This window comes from Phyllostomus discolor, chromosome 13, assembly GCF_004126475.2.
Source record: "Phyllostomus discolor isolate MPI-MPIP mPhyDis1 chromosome 13, mPhyDis1.pri.v3, whole genome shotgun sequence".
NCBI classification, from domain to species: domain Eukaryota; kingdom Metazoa; phylum Chordata; class Mammalia; order Chiroptera; family Phyllostomidae; genus Phyllostomus; species Phyllostomus discolor.
The window spans coordinates 73,023,626-73,038,704 of record NC_040915.2 but is presented as its reverse complement, the minus strand read 5'-3'; positions in this window follow the sequence as shown (position 1 = coordinate 73,038,704).

The window sequence follows — 15,079 nt, the reverse complement described above, 5'->3', positions numbered from 1 at the left end:
AGGAATAAATGAAGAACTGCAAGAGAGACATTCTCCCCAATGCAGTAATAGGCTGCCTCCTTGATGCCCGTCCCATTGCCCCATTTAGTTGGCTCTTGCCCAGCCACTGTGCAGGGCTGGGAGGGAAGGAAGAGAAAAGCAACAGGGTGCAATAGCTCTGACCACCCGTCATACTGCTCTCATCTGGCAGGAAGCCCCTTGGGGCCCCGAATTTTCTCCTGTTCACTGAATAGATTATAGCTGCAGAACTTTCCTAAGGTATCTAGAAGCTGGTTAACTGATATTTAAGTTGAATAATTCTTAAATACAGGCTTTGCCTTCTACCTTCATGAGAAAGTTTGGGGTCTGATTTGAGGAAAGAAGCCCCTCTCTGTCCATCTGCACTGAGCAGGGGAACATAAGCCTGCACTGAAGCCATCTTTTGAATGAAATTTGGGGCTAAGCAAAGACTGTGAGTGGTGGGCGGAGCCCATGGTGTTTCAGCTACCCATCACTGAAAGAGTAAGTACTTAAGTTCTGGAAGCAATGCCATTGAGGAGCCCTTCACTCAAACCTGCTCCTGAGGCACAAACAACAAGGGGCTTGAGGAGCCTACTGAGCACCAGAGACCCTGAACTGTTGTAGGGTTTTTATTGCTGCCTCACTTTCTCCCCTTGCTCTTCCTTATATGCTGTTCCTTCTCTCTCTCCCTCTCCCTCTCTCTCTCTCATTTCCTTTTCTTCTTTCCCATTTTCCTTCCCTCTTCCATTTCCTGCCTCTGTCTTCTCAGGAAAATGATGAAGTAGAGGGGGATGTTGGCTCCATTCCATTGGTCTGCCCCTTCTGTAATTGGAAAAGACCGGCATTCAGGCTGCCTGTCACTACCAAATCCAATAAGCAATGACAGTGATTGAATCTTTTATAGGCACTTTATTCAGAAGGCCGGTGATCCGAGATGGCAGATTCATACCCTGACAAACCATCTTCCCCTTTCTTTCCTGGCCAGATCTTTTATAAGGGGGGTTGGGGAAGACAAAAAAGAAGTCAGTGAGAGAGAGTTCTTGAAGTTCCCAGCTGCAGCACTTCTATCCTGGCAATTAGCTATCTCCAAGTGGGAGGGGTAGTCGCCTGCTTCTTCCCCATACGGATGTCTCCAAGCAGTAACCTCTAGCCAATGCCCCAGGAGGTCAGCCACTTTTCCTCAGGTGCCAGATGGACCTTATCTGTAGTTTCTGAAACAAAGAGCTTAACATACACTTTACTTGCTAGATTTATGGCTATTTACCTTAAGCTAAAATTTTCCAAGTCTTAAACCCCCTATCACTTCCATCCTCTCCTTTCCCTCTAGGTTTTCACTTCTCATTGCACCTTTTCTCCCCCACCACCCCAGCCACATTTGCAGGTCTCTCACAGAATAAGCCACTGGGACCCAGATGAATTTCCTCTCTACTGCTGAGATGAGGCCAGGGATGAGACTGGAAGCTTTCAAAAGTTTGGAGGAAGGCGGCTTGTGGTGGATGAGTCCTGAGAGTAGGTGGGAGCATCCTGAGTTGCACCTAGATGGACAGTGGTGGCTGGAAGACCCTGGGAGCCCCCTGCACCCTTTCTTCCCCTTCTCTGAGTCCCACTGCTCAGAATGGGGGGGGGGGACAAAACATGGAATGGATGACACAACTTTGATCAAATCATCATGGTTTTTAATGTGCATGCTGTGCTATTTATTCCTGTTGGCAAGAAAATGAGAGCAACGTTTTATCTGTCTAGACAATTTCACACACATGAAAACACTGAAAATCAATTCAATAGGTCCTCAATGTCTTAAAAAAAATCATCTTCTGATTTCTCCTTCGCCAGAGGGTTTATAGCAAATCACACAGATAACCACTGCCATGTTTCTCCCCTCCCACTTTCACCCAGTTGGGTCTGCACCCCCACACTTTAGGGTGTATAAACAAGCACAGTAGCTGACCTTCATTTGTCCTCACAGGTGGTGGCTCTCAAAATGGATGAAATTAGTGAAGGGTTTTCTGGGCCACATCCATACCCTTAGAGGGTAAAAGAAAAGAAACACTGGCCCACAATTAATTCCCCACTCACCCTGGGGAAGACACTGGACTGAGGACTGCCAGAGAGAGACTCTGCTTTTGTACACTAGGAGCTTGGAGTATAGCTGGGCATGGGACAAGATCCCAGACAACATTGCACAACTGCTGATCAAAGGTAATCCACAACCAGAGTGCATAGCCTCAGGCAGATGCTCTGGAGAGGTTCAAAGGACAAAACCCTGCCTTGTCAACAAACCACATCGCAGGCACAGGAGAAGAGAGAGCCATGGCTCACACACACAGCCCATGGATAGCCATGGCACAAAAGGAGTATGGTCAGGACCTCTGACACACGAATTGTGCCCTGAGAGATTGAGAGTCAGGAGTGGGCACCCCAGGTAAGATCAGGAGTAGCTTCATAGGGAAGGTGATTCTAGGCATGGGCCTGAGGGATGGGGGAGGACAGGATGGGAAATCTGCAGGAAATAGGACTGGGGTTGCCTGGGCTCAGTCAGACAAGAAAGCCCCCTTGCAGCTATCTTGGGGAGAGTGGGAGGCCAAGTTTGAAACATTTCTGGAGGGGCTGAGGTAGTGTGCTGCTGGGTAAGAGCCCGGAAGGCTGGGGGGAACCGTGACTCCCCAATTATTGGTTTAGTCTCCCCAGCCTCAGGTTTTCCATTCATTACCTGAACACTGATCCCAATCCACCTTAGTAATGTGAAGGAACTCAGGCCATGGTAGCTCTCCAGAGCATGCGTGGTCCCCAGGAACAGGGGAATCTGACTCTGCTCCTCCCCTGGGAACTGCCCAGCTGGTACCACAGCCTTCCAGAGTTACTCTGATGTCCCTGGGGAGAGACCAGGGCTGGGCCTCTGCAGAGAAGCCCTGCTCCTTTCCCTTCCTAAACAAAGGGTATGTGAGCTCAGCTCTGAGCCCACTCTCAGAGAAACCCACCATAAGATAAAATGGGAGGAGCACATGAAAAGCAACAGACATGGGGCCTGTACACCCACTCATGCCTCCTGCTTAGGCCCCTCTCGCTCCCACTCTTTTCCCCATTTGCTAAAGCATTTCCATGGGGATCCCTTTGAAAAGACTCAAGTCACAGCCATTAATGTCTTTGTTAATAATTTAAGATCACATAAGAAAACATACAGCTCAGCCCCAGCACCCAAAGGGCAGGCACCTTATTGTTTGCCCCAACAGGGCAGTAGAGACAGCACAATTCAGTCTGTGAGACTGCTGTTTTCCTTCATTATCCCTGTTTGCAAGTCTCTCAAGGGAGAGTGAGGTAGAGAAGAGCCCACAGGGCTCACGAAAACAAGAGCAGAACGGTGGGAAGAAGTACCAAACCTCCAGCCAGACTGACTAGTACAGCCCTCCCGCTTCCTGCCCAGTCTCTGGCACTGAAATGTGCCTCAAGTGTTGCCCAGAGTGGTCCGTTTCAGTCCTGCTCAGATAGTCACTGTGTACCCCAAGGAAGAAAATACCTACCAAGAAGGGCTCCTGATAGCTAGTAAGGCTCGAAAATTAAAAGCAAAAACAACAAAAACAAAATAAACGAGCCTAGCAGCCATGCTGCCTTTCAGGGAGAAGCCTGCATTACATTCCCTGCTCCCTACAGTGCTGCCCACCTGCCTGCCTGCCCTCCTATTCTCTGAGCCAGTCCTTTCGCAGGAGTTCCTGAAATCCTATTTTAGTTGGTAAGAGTGAGACTTTCCCTGTCTAATTGGAGCTGCACAGCTGTATCCTCATTAGCATTATCACAGACCAATCACAGCAGCTCCATTCTGACCAGTCAGGACAGTGTGTTTTGGAGCAATCAAACAATAAAGATTTGGAGTCCTTATTTGCATGAGGATAGACCAATCAGGAACCAGGAACAGAACCTCTCTCTATATAAGTCAGCTCCCCCCTGGCTCAGAGATCTCATGTTCCCTTTCCACCAAAGATTGTGCTTTGCAGCTGGCTCACTAGAGACACCTTGTGGAACCAGAGGGAACAGAGCTGCCTTTCTCTGTGGCCCAGAGAGGACCAGAGTGGAGCCCAGCGGCCCAGGTGGAGGGGTACAAGCTGTAACACAGGCTGGGCTGCCTCATGCCAGGACCACTCCTCAGCTGTATTGTTCTGCATTGTCCTGTGTTATCATCACTGAGCTGTAACACTGTTGAGCTGGCTGCCACTGACCTGTTCCACAGCTGTGCCTGCTCTGTAACAGTACAATATCCCAGTGGAACTGTCCATACTGAATAAAAGTCTCCTCCTCCATGGCACCCCAAATTGAGGATTCCTGTTGGCATTGAATGGTGCCAATGACCACAGCTTGATACCAGGGTACTTTGGTCAGTTGTCAGCTACACAGGGCCTGGCATGTGGCTGGCATTGCATTGGTGGTCACGCCTGTGGAAACAAACCATTGTCCTGCACTGAGTAGTTTCAGGTAACCCTCCCCAGAGGAAAGCCTCCCTCCCTCCCTCCCTGCTTGCTATACAGGGGTCTGGCCCTGAGCAAAGCTGCTCACCTGTTTTAAATTGTGTTACTTCTGCTCAGGAGCCCACACAGTTCAATTGTTACTTCTCTGGGCACAGTTCACATGCAGATGAATGCCTCCACAGGGTTATTGGTGTATTTTAACTAGTGGTTAGCAATTTCAATAATTGTTTCTGTGTTTCAAGTGGCTGACTGTTCCCAATCTCTTGAGTAAATGACAACCATCTGTGTCCTTCAGGCACTCAGCTGGCGGAGCCACCAGTGTGGCTGTGCCCTAAAAATCAGGCTACCTAGAAAGGTGGAATGGCCCCTTGTCAACCCATCTCTGAGGAGTTAATCAGAGGCCAAGTGGCAGTGTCAGGTTCACTTCGTCCACAGAAGGCTGGTATTTCCTGGCAAAAAGGCATGTGGTCAGTAACTGCTGTAACAATAACCACGACTTATGATTGCCACCTCTATGATTTCCACTCTCCGTGGAAACATGAGGTTTGCAGTTGGATTACCTGTTTCTCATTTTCAGTGCTATCCTGCCTCTTTGAGCTTCAGTTTCCTCATCTATAACCTGAATTCAAAAGTATTTTTAAGGCTGTCATGAAACTCACTACAGAGAACACTTATGAAAATGCTGATGTGGCACCTGCCACACTGAGGAGTCCTGTCTTCCTGGATTTTCAAAATATGCTTGGGAGTAAACAGTTCATGTTTACCCCTGAGAATTTCCCCAAATGGGAAAAAGAAAGTCAAGCCTGCAGTCCAGTGCCCACAGACAGGACAAGCCAAGTGCCCTCATTGAACAGCATGCCACGGTGGAGAGGCGTTCACAGTGGACAAAGCACAGTAAGGGGAGGGAAAGTTACAGCCACAGAGCTTTGTTATCAGCATGGAGCTCTCCCTGTGCAGTTCTCACAGTGAGAGGCCCTGGTTCCCCCCACAAACCCTCCTGACCAACTACGTTCATCTAAGTCTTAGTCAAAGCCAGTGAATGGCCCAAGAGTGCATAATGAGTAACTGCTTGAGACCATCCAATCCCTTTTCTAGGCATATTGCTTGTTCCAGAAATCTTTCCAAACTTCAGTTTCAGCACTTATGCAGCCCTTGCTTGTCAGGTACCTGAGTATTTATTGTCCCCATTTCTGCTGAAAGCCCCGTGGGCAGGTACAATTCCTCCACTGGCCGTGTGTCCCCACAGCTCTACTCAGTGTGTGGCTTGGAATCCAGGTCTATTTACTAAATGTATGTGTTTATAGTGGGTGAAAACTGTGCTTAGTCTGTGTGAGTGTGGTATGTATGCGTACATACATGTCTCTGTGTGTGCTAGTTGTGTGTGGTAGGTGGTATGTGTCTATGTGTGTAGTTTTGTGTGTCTGTGTGTGTGGTACGTGAACACCTTTCCCTCTTCCATTGTAGAATGCTGCTCAGTGTGGGCGCTTGGCTTATTGCATCTGTGTGCACTGGATTGCACTGTGTGTGTGTCATGTGTCAGGGTGTGTGTGCATGTGTTATGAGCAAAGAAAAGGAAAGGAGGAGTGATGAGACAGAGTGAGCTTTTCTGAATCCAGGGCATGTGCTTCCATAGAGATAGCGTTCTTGTTGCTCCACAGCTGTTGATATTTGGAAGCACTAGGAGCTGGTCTCCTGCACCCACACTTCTCTCTTCATTTGCCTTTGACTCCCCCTTTGAAGATGGCCACACTCTAGACATAGACCTGACCCTTCACTCTCTCACCTTGTCCCTCTGGCTATTATTTGTTTGAAAAGAGCCAAGCTCTTGATAAAATAAGAGCATCTCCATCACCCACCATGCCAGCAATGTTTCCTAAGCAGCAATTTGTTCTATGAAAGCTTCTTGGAGGAAGAAGATATGAGAAACTTATAAGGGGTGGACCTTGCCAGTATAACATACTTACATGCACTTCCACTTAATGACCTTGCCTGTCCTTCACAGAACAACAAATACTCACTGCTTGGCTGGACTCATTCTTCAGCATCAGGGCAATGTCTCTGGGTGATGAAATAGTTTCCAAATAATTCTACAAAATCTTTTCCATAATAGCTGTTTCCACTGAGGAAAAGGAATTAGTGAGCTGTGAGACAATGTACCCCCTCACTGCCATTTCAAGATATGAAGGATTAGAACACAGTCCATACAGGGCAGGTGTTTGAGAAATAGAAACTCCTTCTTTCAGTCACTTGGGATGAGAGGCTGAGCAACTTGTGAGCCCAGGACTGAGCAGTTGTCTGTCACTGACCCTCCTGACAGCCACAGTCTCAGGGCAGGGGGCCCCTTAAGGACAATTATGATTGTTGCCATATTTTTAAATTGTATTTATTGATTGATTTTTGGAGAAAGATGAAAGGAGAGATTTGTTGGTCCACTTTTCTATGCATTCATTGATGGATTCCTGTGTGCACCCTGACTGGGGATCTAACCCACAACCTTGGTGTTTGGGAATGACGCTCTAACCAAATGAGCTACCTGGCCAGGGCACCATATTTTTATTTATAATGGAGCACTGTGGTAATAGCTTTATATTCCTTGTTTAATTAACTCTTGGAACATTATATGTGAAATATGTATAATTAAACACTTTCCACAGGAAAGGAAGCAAATTTAGAGTGACTGAGTAACTCTACAGGGTGATAGAGCTATACATAGAGAGGAGAGGACTCAAGGATCTAATGCTATGTGCTAGAGTGCCAGGGCCTGGGCATAGCTCATAGTTCCTGGCAAGTGTTCACATGGAAGGAAGGAGGGAGGGAAGGCAAGCAGGCAGGCAGGCAAGACACTTGGAAAGGGACAGGCTGCTTAACTGCAGGTCTTTGATCAGAGACAGTGGTTCCTCCTAGAGTAGCCAGCCTAGGTTCCAGGGCTCCCCATTGTGACCTGGCCACACCTACGCTGCCAGTAAGGGGGTCTGGGCCCTGCTGACTGGCTCCACAGAGTTTCTCTCTGAACCAGGACACTGCTGGCCTCACCTCAGAAAAGGATGGTTGAAGCCTGACTGCTCAAGTCTCCATGTGGGAGCATGCCTGCGGACTCTGAGCCACCAACCCCAACCTAGTGAGCCTCATTCCTGGCTCCAGCCAAGCCTCTGCCCAGAGGAAGGCTGCCGCTGGACATGCAGAAGGTGTAGGGGCCATTAGGCTCTAGCATAGGGAGAAGAAAGTTAGTCTTCTAAGTAATCAACCAGAAGGGCCAGAGGGGAACAAAACTTTCTTCAACTGTGGGGTTTTCCTGGGAGTAGGGAAAGTAAATGCCACTTTGTATGTTGACAAAACTTTAATTTGCATTTTTGATGACCTGGTTATAAGAGTGGAAAAGCACTTTGTGTTTCCGATGCAACTCCACTGAAAGGGTAACAGTGCCAAGAGCCTGCTGCCCACCAAACACAGAGCTGGACAAAGGTCCTCTGGTCCCTTTCTGGGGCCAGTGGATGGTCACATGGAACAGAGCTAGAACTCCTAATGTTTCATGAGACAAGAGTCAACTGATATTTGGGGGCCCTCCCACATTTAAAGCACCATGTGAGGGGCTGGTGGTAGAATATAAAGAAGTCCTTACCACTACATCCCATTATAAGCTAGTGACAGAGAATGGCACAAAACAAGTAATTCAATATGTAATGACTAGTAGATAGATTTGGGCCCAGACTATGCTCTTCAAGCTATTCTGAGGAAGGAATTGTCTTGGCAATCAGAAGTCACAGGTTCCAAATTCCTATATCTGGGTCATCTAGAGTCTTGGAGGACAGATTCCTCAAGGATGTCTACCCTGGGAGCAAAGGCCATTCTCCAACCCACCAGCCTGACCTCCCCCTGACTTATACATCCATTCTTTAGTAGGCTCAGGCATTAAGGGATCTCCATTGCCTCCTAGACTCTTCTCCAGCCTTGTCTCACCATTGGACAGTTGTCTCCTTGGTTATCCAGCTAAATTAACCAATGAGGCAAAGCTGACTATGCTTTCTGTAGAACATGTGGCTTACTACCAAGGGTGGAGCAGGGAGGATCTTGAGATAGCTCCAAATATATGTCACATACATCTGCTGGTTCCCAGGGCACATGATTCCAGGAATCCCTGCAGAGAGTGAGTTCCTTCTCTGTTCACGGTGTGTGGCGGTAACATTCGCTGCAGCAGGAGAGGCAGGCCAAGCAAACCCAGCTATTGCCAAGTTTCCATCCAAGGAGTTGGTTCTTATGAGCTCAGCTGTGATGTTCTCTACAGAGAAGCAAGTGAACAGGTCGCCTGAAAGCATTGAAAGAGGTGTAAGAACTGAGAGATTCAGCAGAAAGACCAAAATTGGAATATGACCAGTTCTCCTTTCCTCTCATGTTGATTCTCTTTCCACAGCAGTTGGCATTCCTTTAAGACATGCTAGAACTTCTGGGTTTCAAAGTGCTTTTCAAATTGGTGAAGATAAAAAAATGCAAACTGGAGGTACAAGAATGGAAAGAGAGTCAAAAAGAGAGCCCAGAGGGAAAAAAGCATATAAAGTAAAAGAAAAAAAAAGAGATAAATAAGTAAAGCTAGCAGTGAAGAAAAATTAAAAAATAGAGATAAAGATAAAAAGCAAAGGCAGGAGGAATCTGAGAAAAGAAAGGAAAAATGATAAAAAAGAGGTATGAGAGGGTGGGGACATGAGGACAAAAATAAGAGAAGAGACACAAGAATGTCTCCAATAAGACAAAAGGGAAAAACAAAAGTGCAAAAGAATTAAAATCTTAAGAGATGGAGAAAAATTACATAATTAAGAGAGTCTGCAGAAGAAAAGGGGCCTCAAGGCTGAGGCCTGGGAGAGCACACAGCCTGTGAACAGGCGTGGCTATGGGTGGCAGCAGTGGAGGCTCTTTTGGGCTCAGAGGGAGCTAGTCTGGCAATGTCCCACCCCACCCCCACTCTCAACTCATCTCCAGGATCCTGTGGCCCAGTTAGTTAGAGTGGGATCTGGTGGACACTGGACTGTACCCTGACCCAGGTCCACTGCACCCCTAGGCTTCCTGCCTCCTGGAGGCTTGGCCATTTTTCCCCAGCTTTAATTGACATATGAGTACAGTGTTGTATAAGTTTAAGGGTGCAACAGGTTGATTTCATACAGAAGCCTTTAGCTGGAGGAGTCACCATTCTCTGCATGTAACAGAGGGATGGTCTCTCACAGAGCATCATAAATGAAGAACTGTTCCCTCCTGACTGTCCAAAGTTACCTAAGGTCACCTTCATGAGAATCATATGACCACAGAGTTATTAGGTTTTATATGGACTGTGGGACCAAAACTTCTGAGCACCAATCACCCACTGCACCAGGGGTCCTGTTTGAATAGGGCATGTACTTACGACATGCCTGCAGGGACAAACACTGCCATCCCTACTTTCTAGGTGAAGACACTGAGGATGTCTTCAGCGTCTTCCCTGTAGACAAAATAATTACCACTGTAATGTTAGCTAACACTTTCATCACGTCCCTTAATTACCATTTCTTTTTTGTAATAAGAACACTTAAGACCTACTCAACAACTTTCAAGTATATAGTGTAGCATTATTAGCATTATGCTATACAATTGATTCCAGAACTTACTTATCTTATAACTGGAAGTTTGTATCATTTGACCAAAATCTTCCATTTACCCCACCCCCAGTATCTGGTATATGCCACTCCACTCTCTGTTTCTACAAGTTCAACTTTTTTAGATTTCATATGTAAGTGATAGTATGCAGTACTTGTCTTCTCTGTCTTACTTATTCCATTTAGCATGAAGCCCTCAAGAATATCCATTCATGTCACTCTCATATGTATATACACACACACGTACACATATACATACACATCACACCATCTGTCTTTCTCTGGGAGCAAGAACTCAGCCTCATCAATTTGAATTGCACCTGCATGTCTCTGACTGCTCTGCTAAGAGGCAAGTGGAAGGCTGAGGCCCTGGGCCTGTGTGCAAGGCCTGGTCAATGCTCAGGGAGGGGCAGGAGCAGTTTTTCCCAGCAGGAGCTTGCTTTCATTTTCTTCATTAGATTCTTCTAAGGCCAAGTTCTCAGCAGCACTGTGAAATCCTGAGCATCAGACTGATACTGTTCTTGGACCATGGACCAGTGGAGATCTTGGTGGCTTAGAAGAGGCCCCAGGGACAAGGAGGTAACATGAGGGTACTTCAGGAATATTTGCTCCAGCCAGCCTGGGTCTGAAAAGAGGGAGACCAGCCTTAATACTAGTGCAAAAGTGGCCACAAGCATGAGAGAGGGCAGGATCTTCATCAGCTCAGTTAGTCACCTGTGCCAAGTCCTCTCTGAACAGTCTGGTGTTTTCCTCGTTGTCATCCTGCTTTTCAAAAAGTTGTAGTTCAAGAATGCAAAATGATGTAGGATTACCTGATAATGAGGTTCTATAGACCAGGGACTTCCAAAGGTCATCAGACCCAGAGTCCTGCCTCCATCCAGACCCCAGACCCTGGACCCTGGAGATAAAGAAAACAGAAAAATGTAGTTCAAGGAATTATGGAAGACAGGAATTCTCAAGTAAGCTCTCTCTCTTGGCTGAAAGCAGGTGACTTCATCCCTATCCAATAAGAACCAGTGCTAGAGTCATAGAATCATGGATGTTCGACCTGAAAGGAACCCCAGGGAAAAGCTCCCCCTGGATCTGGAGTCAGAAGATCCTCATTCAAGCCTATGACCCACTTCTGCAGTTAGGGGACTTCGTAGGCTTCTCTGACTGAGCCTCAGTGTCTTCACCTAGAAAGTAGGGATGGCAGTGTTTGTCCCTGCAGGCATGTCGTAAGTACATGCCCTATTCAAACAGGACCCCTGGTGCAGTGGGTGATTGGTGCTCAGAAGTTTTGGTCCCACAGTCCACAAAAAAACTAATAACTCTGTGGTCATATGATTCTCATGAAGGTGACCTTAGGTAACTTTGGACAGTCAGGAGGGAACAGTTCTTCATTTATGATGCTCTGTGAGAGACCATCCCTCTGTTACATGCAGAGAATGGTGACTCCTCCAGCTAAAGGCTTCTTCTCCCCTCTCTCCTCAGTGACTCAAGCAGTGGAGAAGGAATAATGGAATCAGCCCCATGGCTTCCTTACTGTGTATTCGATGGTGGCACCTCCAGATCCCAGAGGGTACTTTCCAGAGTAAATCACAGGGAAACCACACATCGTATACACAGTGTATATACACACATTGTATATACAAACATCATATACATCATCTGCCCCACCTTGAGCTGATCCCAGCCACCAGCCCCAGGGGGAAGCCTCCCTTCCTTAGTCACTTTCTGTCTTCAACCAAGCCCTTGAAGGGTGACTGATTCCTTAACTACTGGACAGATGTATGTCTTGATGCATTTGTCTAAATCCCATACAAGATAATAGCTTAGATAAAAATTATTTACTATGTTTGGTGATCAAGCTTCAGCAAAAGTTAGGAGGGTACAGATGAGCCTTGGGTAGGAGTTTTTATTTCCAGAGGTTTAAAAGATACCAGAACTCATTTTGGGTCCCCATGTGCTTGCCTCTCAGGAAGGATTCTCCTTGTGACTAAAAACAGACTCTCCAGGGAATTCTCAGACTTACAGCAGAAGACTTGCCACCATAGAGAAAGTGAAGCTGATTCTTAGGCATCAAGTTAAAAAAAAAAAAAAAAAAAAACTCTGTAGAAGGCCTCTGACTGGCTCTGGTTTTAAAAATATGCTCCTCCTCCTTGGACAGGGAGGCAGGAGGTATTACATGGCAACTCCTATTCTAATCAGGTTGATATAGTGGTACCGAAAGAACCATTCCCAAAAGGGTGAGGGGGGATTGGTATTCTAGATAGAAAAATAACTAAATATCTACAATGACACATTAAATTATTTCGGAAACAAACTCAGGAAGAATGTTTGGCATTTACATCAGGTCAGCTTCTCTCATATTTTTTTTTATTTTGTCTGTTCTTTCCCTTGCTCAATTTCAATTGTAGAAACCCAGGCTCCCTGTGTGTTTGCTAAGTCTTGGCCTTAGAACTGGTTGCAGAAGAAAGAAGCAAACTGACACTTCAAAGATATTCATGAACACCCCCTTTCTGTCTTCTTTGTAGTATTAACTTCTACTTGACCATGACACACTAGGGTTATTTGATACTGATCCCTGAGTTTCCTTTCATTTTTATTCTAAACACTCTATCTTAAGTAGCTCATCCAAGCCAATTAATTCTATTATCACCATATGTAGCTATAACAAAAATTATCTCCAGTCTGGATCCTTCTCCTGAGTGTCATGTTTAAATGTCCAACTGCCTTCTTGGTGTCTTTTTGCAGATGTCTCAAAGACACCCCCAAGACAACATGCCTCCAACTGAGTTCACAGTCTTTCTCCACCCACTCTCTAGTGTACCCTCGTTCATTTGCTCCTAGGAAGTAATATGACTTCCATCTCACTACAGCATCCAGATGCCTAGAACTCATCCTTGACTTCTTCTCCATCTCCCATATTCAACCTTTTACTTCTTATACACCTTTGAGACCATCCATTTCTCTTCACCTCCACCATGATTTTTGTCCAGGATAACCACCATCATCATCTCTGTGAGCTGCTTCAATCTACCCATTTGTCCTAATGGCCAAATATTGATCAACAGCTGGAGTGACCACTTCAAAATCCAAATATAGTCATAATGCCCATGACTTAGAGCAATAAATCCTCTACATGACCCCCTGAAGAAGCAGGTGGGATTCTGGGGCCTCATGGACATCCAGCTGCAACTGATGCCAACAGAACGGCAGATACCAGTTTCAGCACCAAGGTCAGCAGAAAAGCCTGAGGCATAGAGATGCTATCCCACCCCCCACCCCCATTACCCATTCCCTTTAACCCCAGCCTGGGCACTTACTGGAAAAAGGAGGGTTCATTTCTTTGGAGTACCTACCACTCAGATCAACAGTACATATTAAAGTTTATTTATTTTTTAATAGCGTAAGTGTCTTGCTTGTAGTTAAGCTTGTTAACACTATATAATAAAATATACATAAAATAACTGCAGTTTGGGGTTAGATTTAAGTGAAAAACATTCATTAATAAGGAATATTCCAATGTGAATATACCAGAAATTTCTCTAAGCTGTCTGATGAAAACTGTTTCTGAATATTACTTTACTTTAGAAGGTACTGTGAAGCATTTGAATTACACTCAGAATTTTTAAAAATAAGCCCTAATTTTTAAAAATTCTATATTCAAACTAAAACAAATTTAACAGAACTTCTCTTTCTAGAAACAATAATAAATGAAACAAGGCATTTTGTACAACGTAGTTCTGAACAAACCACAGTAAAAATAAACATACACTTAACTTCCACCTCCTCAAAACAAAGGCTACATTGTTCCTCAGGTTTGGAAACAAGGCCAAGGACTGTCTGTAGGCAACGCTGGGAAGGGGGTGACCAAAACAAAGCTCTAGCTGTTGAACATGGACTCCTGAAAAACACAATTGTACCTCCACACTTGTCATTAATTTGTTCCAGAACTCGTGAGGAGTGACGAAACCGACAAGTACTGAACTGTTCACAAGCTACGGCTAATCGCGACTTCTGTTTCATTGAGAGAGAGGGGCACTGAGTGGTGAGCAGTGCTGAAACATCTTTTCTCGTCAAAATGCAAGGAGTACAGGGTATGGCGAGTTCTGAAGCCGACGAGTACCGAGGTATGACTGTAATTTGGAAGACCAAACCAAAGCATCCCAGTCTGTGTGTTTTAACTGATATAAAGGTGAAGTGGCTCCTGCCAAGTAAAAGTGCTGCAGGGCCTGGCCAGCCCCAGCCCCAGCCCCACCTGCTCTGTGCTACCAAACACACCTCAATTCTCCTGCTCCAGGGGACACTTCCTCTTTTTAGAGGTTCAGTGTTCAGGGGGCTCTTGGTGTGAATAAAGCGAGCACGGACTCCCTGTGGGCATTTTATGACTTGGAGTCAAAGGGTTTTTCTGACACTGAGAGGCTGAGTCTATGTGTCAGACAGCCCGTCACCAGTTTGTAGATGTGGAACCACAGACCTTTGTATGCCATCATAATCATGTCTAATGTTCATCCTGAGATGTAATTCTTACTCTGTGCCTCGGAACAGTCCCTGTATTTAACGACAATACCTCCACATAAAACAACCCACTGTTATAATGTATGTGGTTGCAAAACATTAATGAGCTTCTATAGGTCAAGTTAAGTGTTTTTAACCATAATTGTGGTGCATGAAATTCACAGTCAGCATCCCCAAGATCAAAGAAATTTGCACAGTACAAGTAACTTAAAATACACATGTACCCATATACAAGTACACTTGTCACATGTACTTCTTACAAAACTGTGCTGGGGGCTCTGTTTGTTCAGTGCCACTGGGGCCATATTTTGCTAAACTCTGCTCTGGGGTTTTTTTTTTCCAAAATTTATCACAGTAGGGCACAGCTCTTTATTGACTGAGCAGGAAAGAAAGATAGGCTTATGGCAACCAGAAAGTGTTAAGGTCTTACAAACTGTATAAAATGGACCTGCAGAAACTTGTAAGTGTTCTCAGGATGCAAAGTCAGAATGAAATGTGATA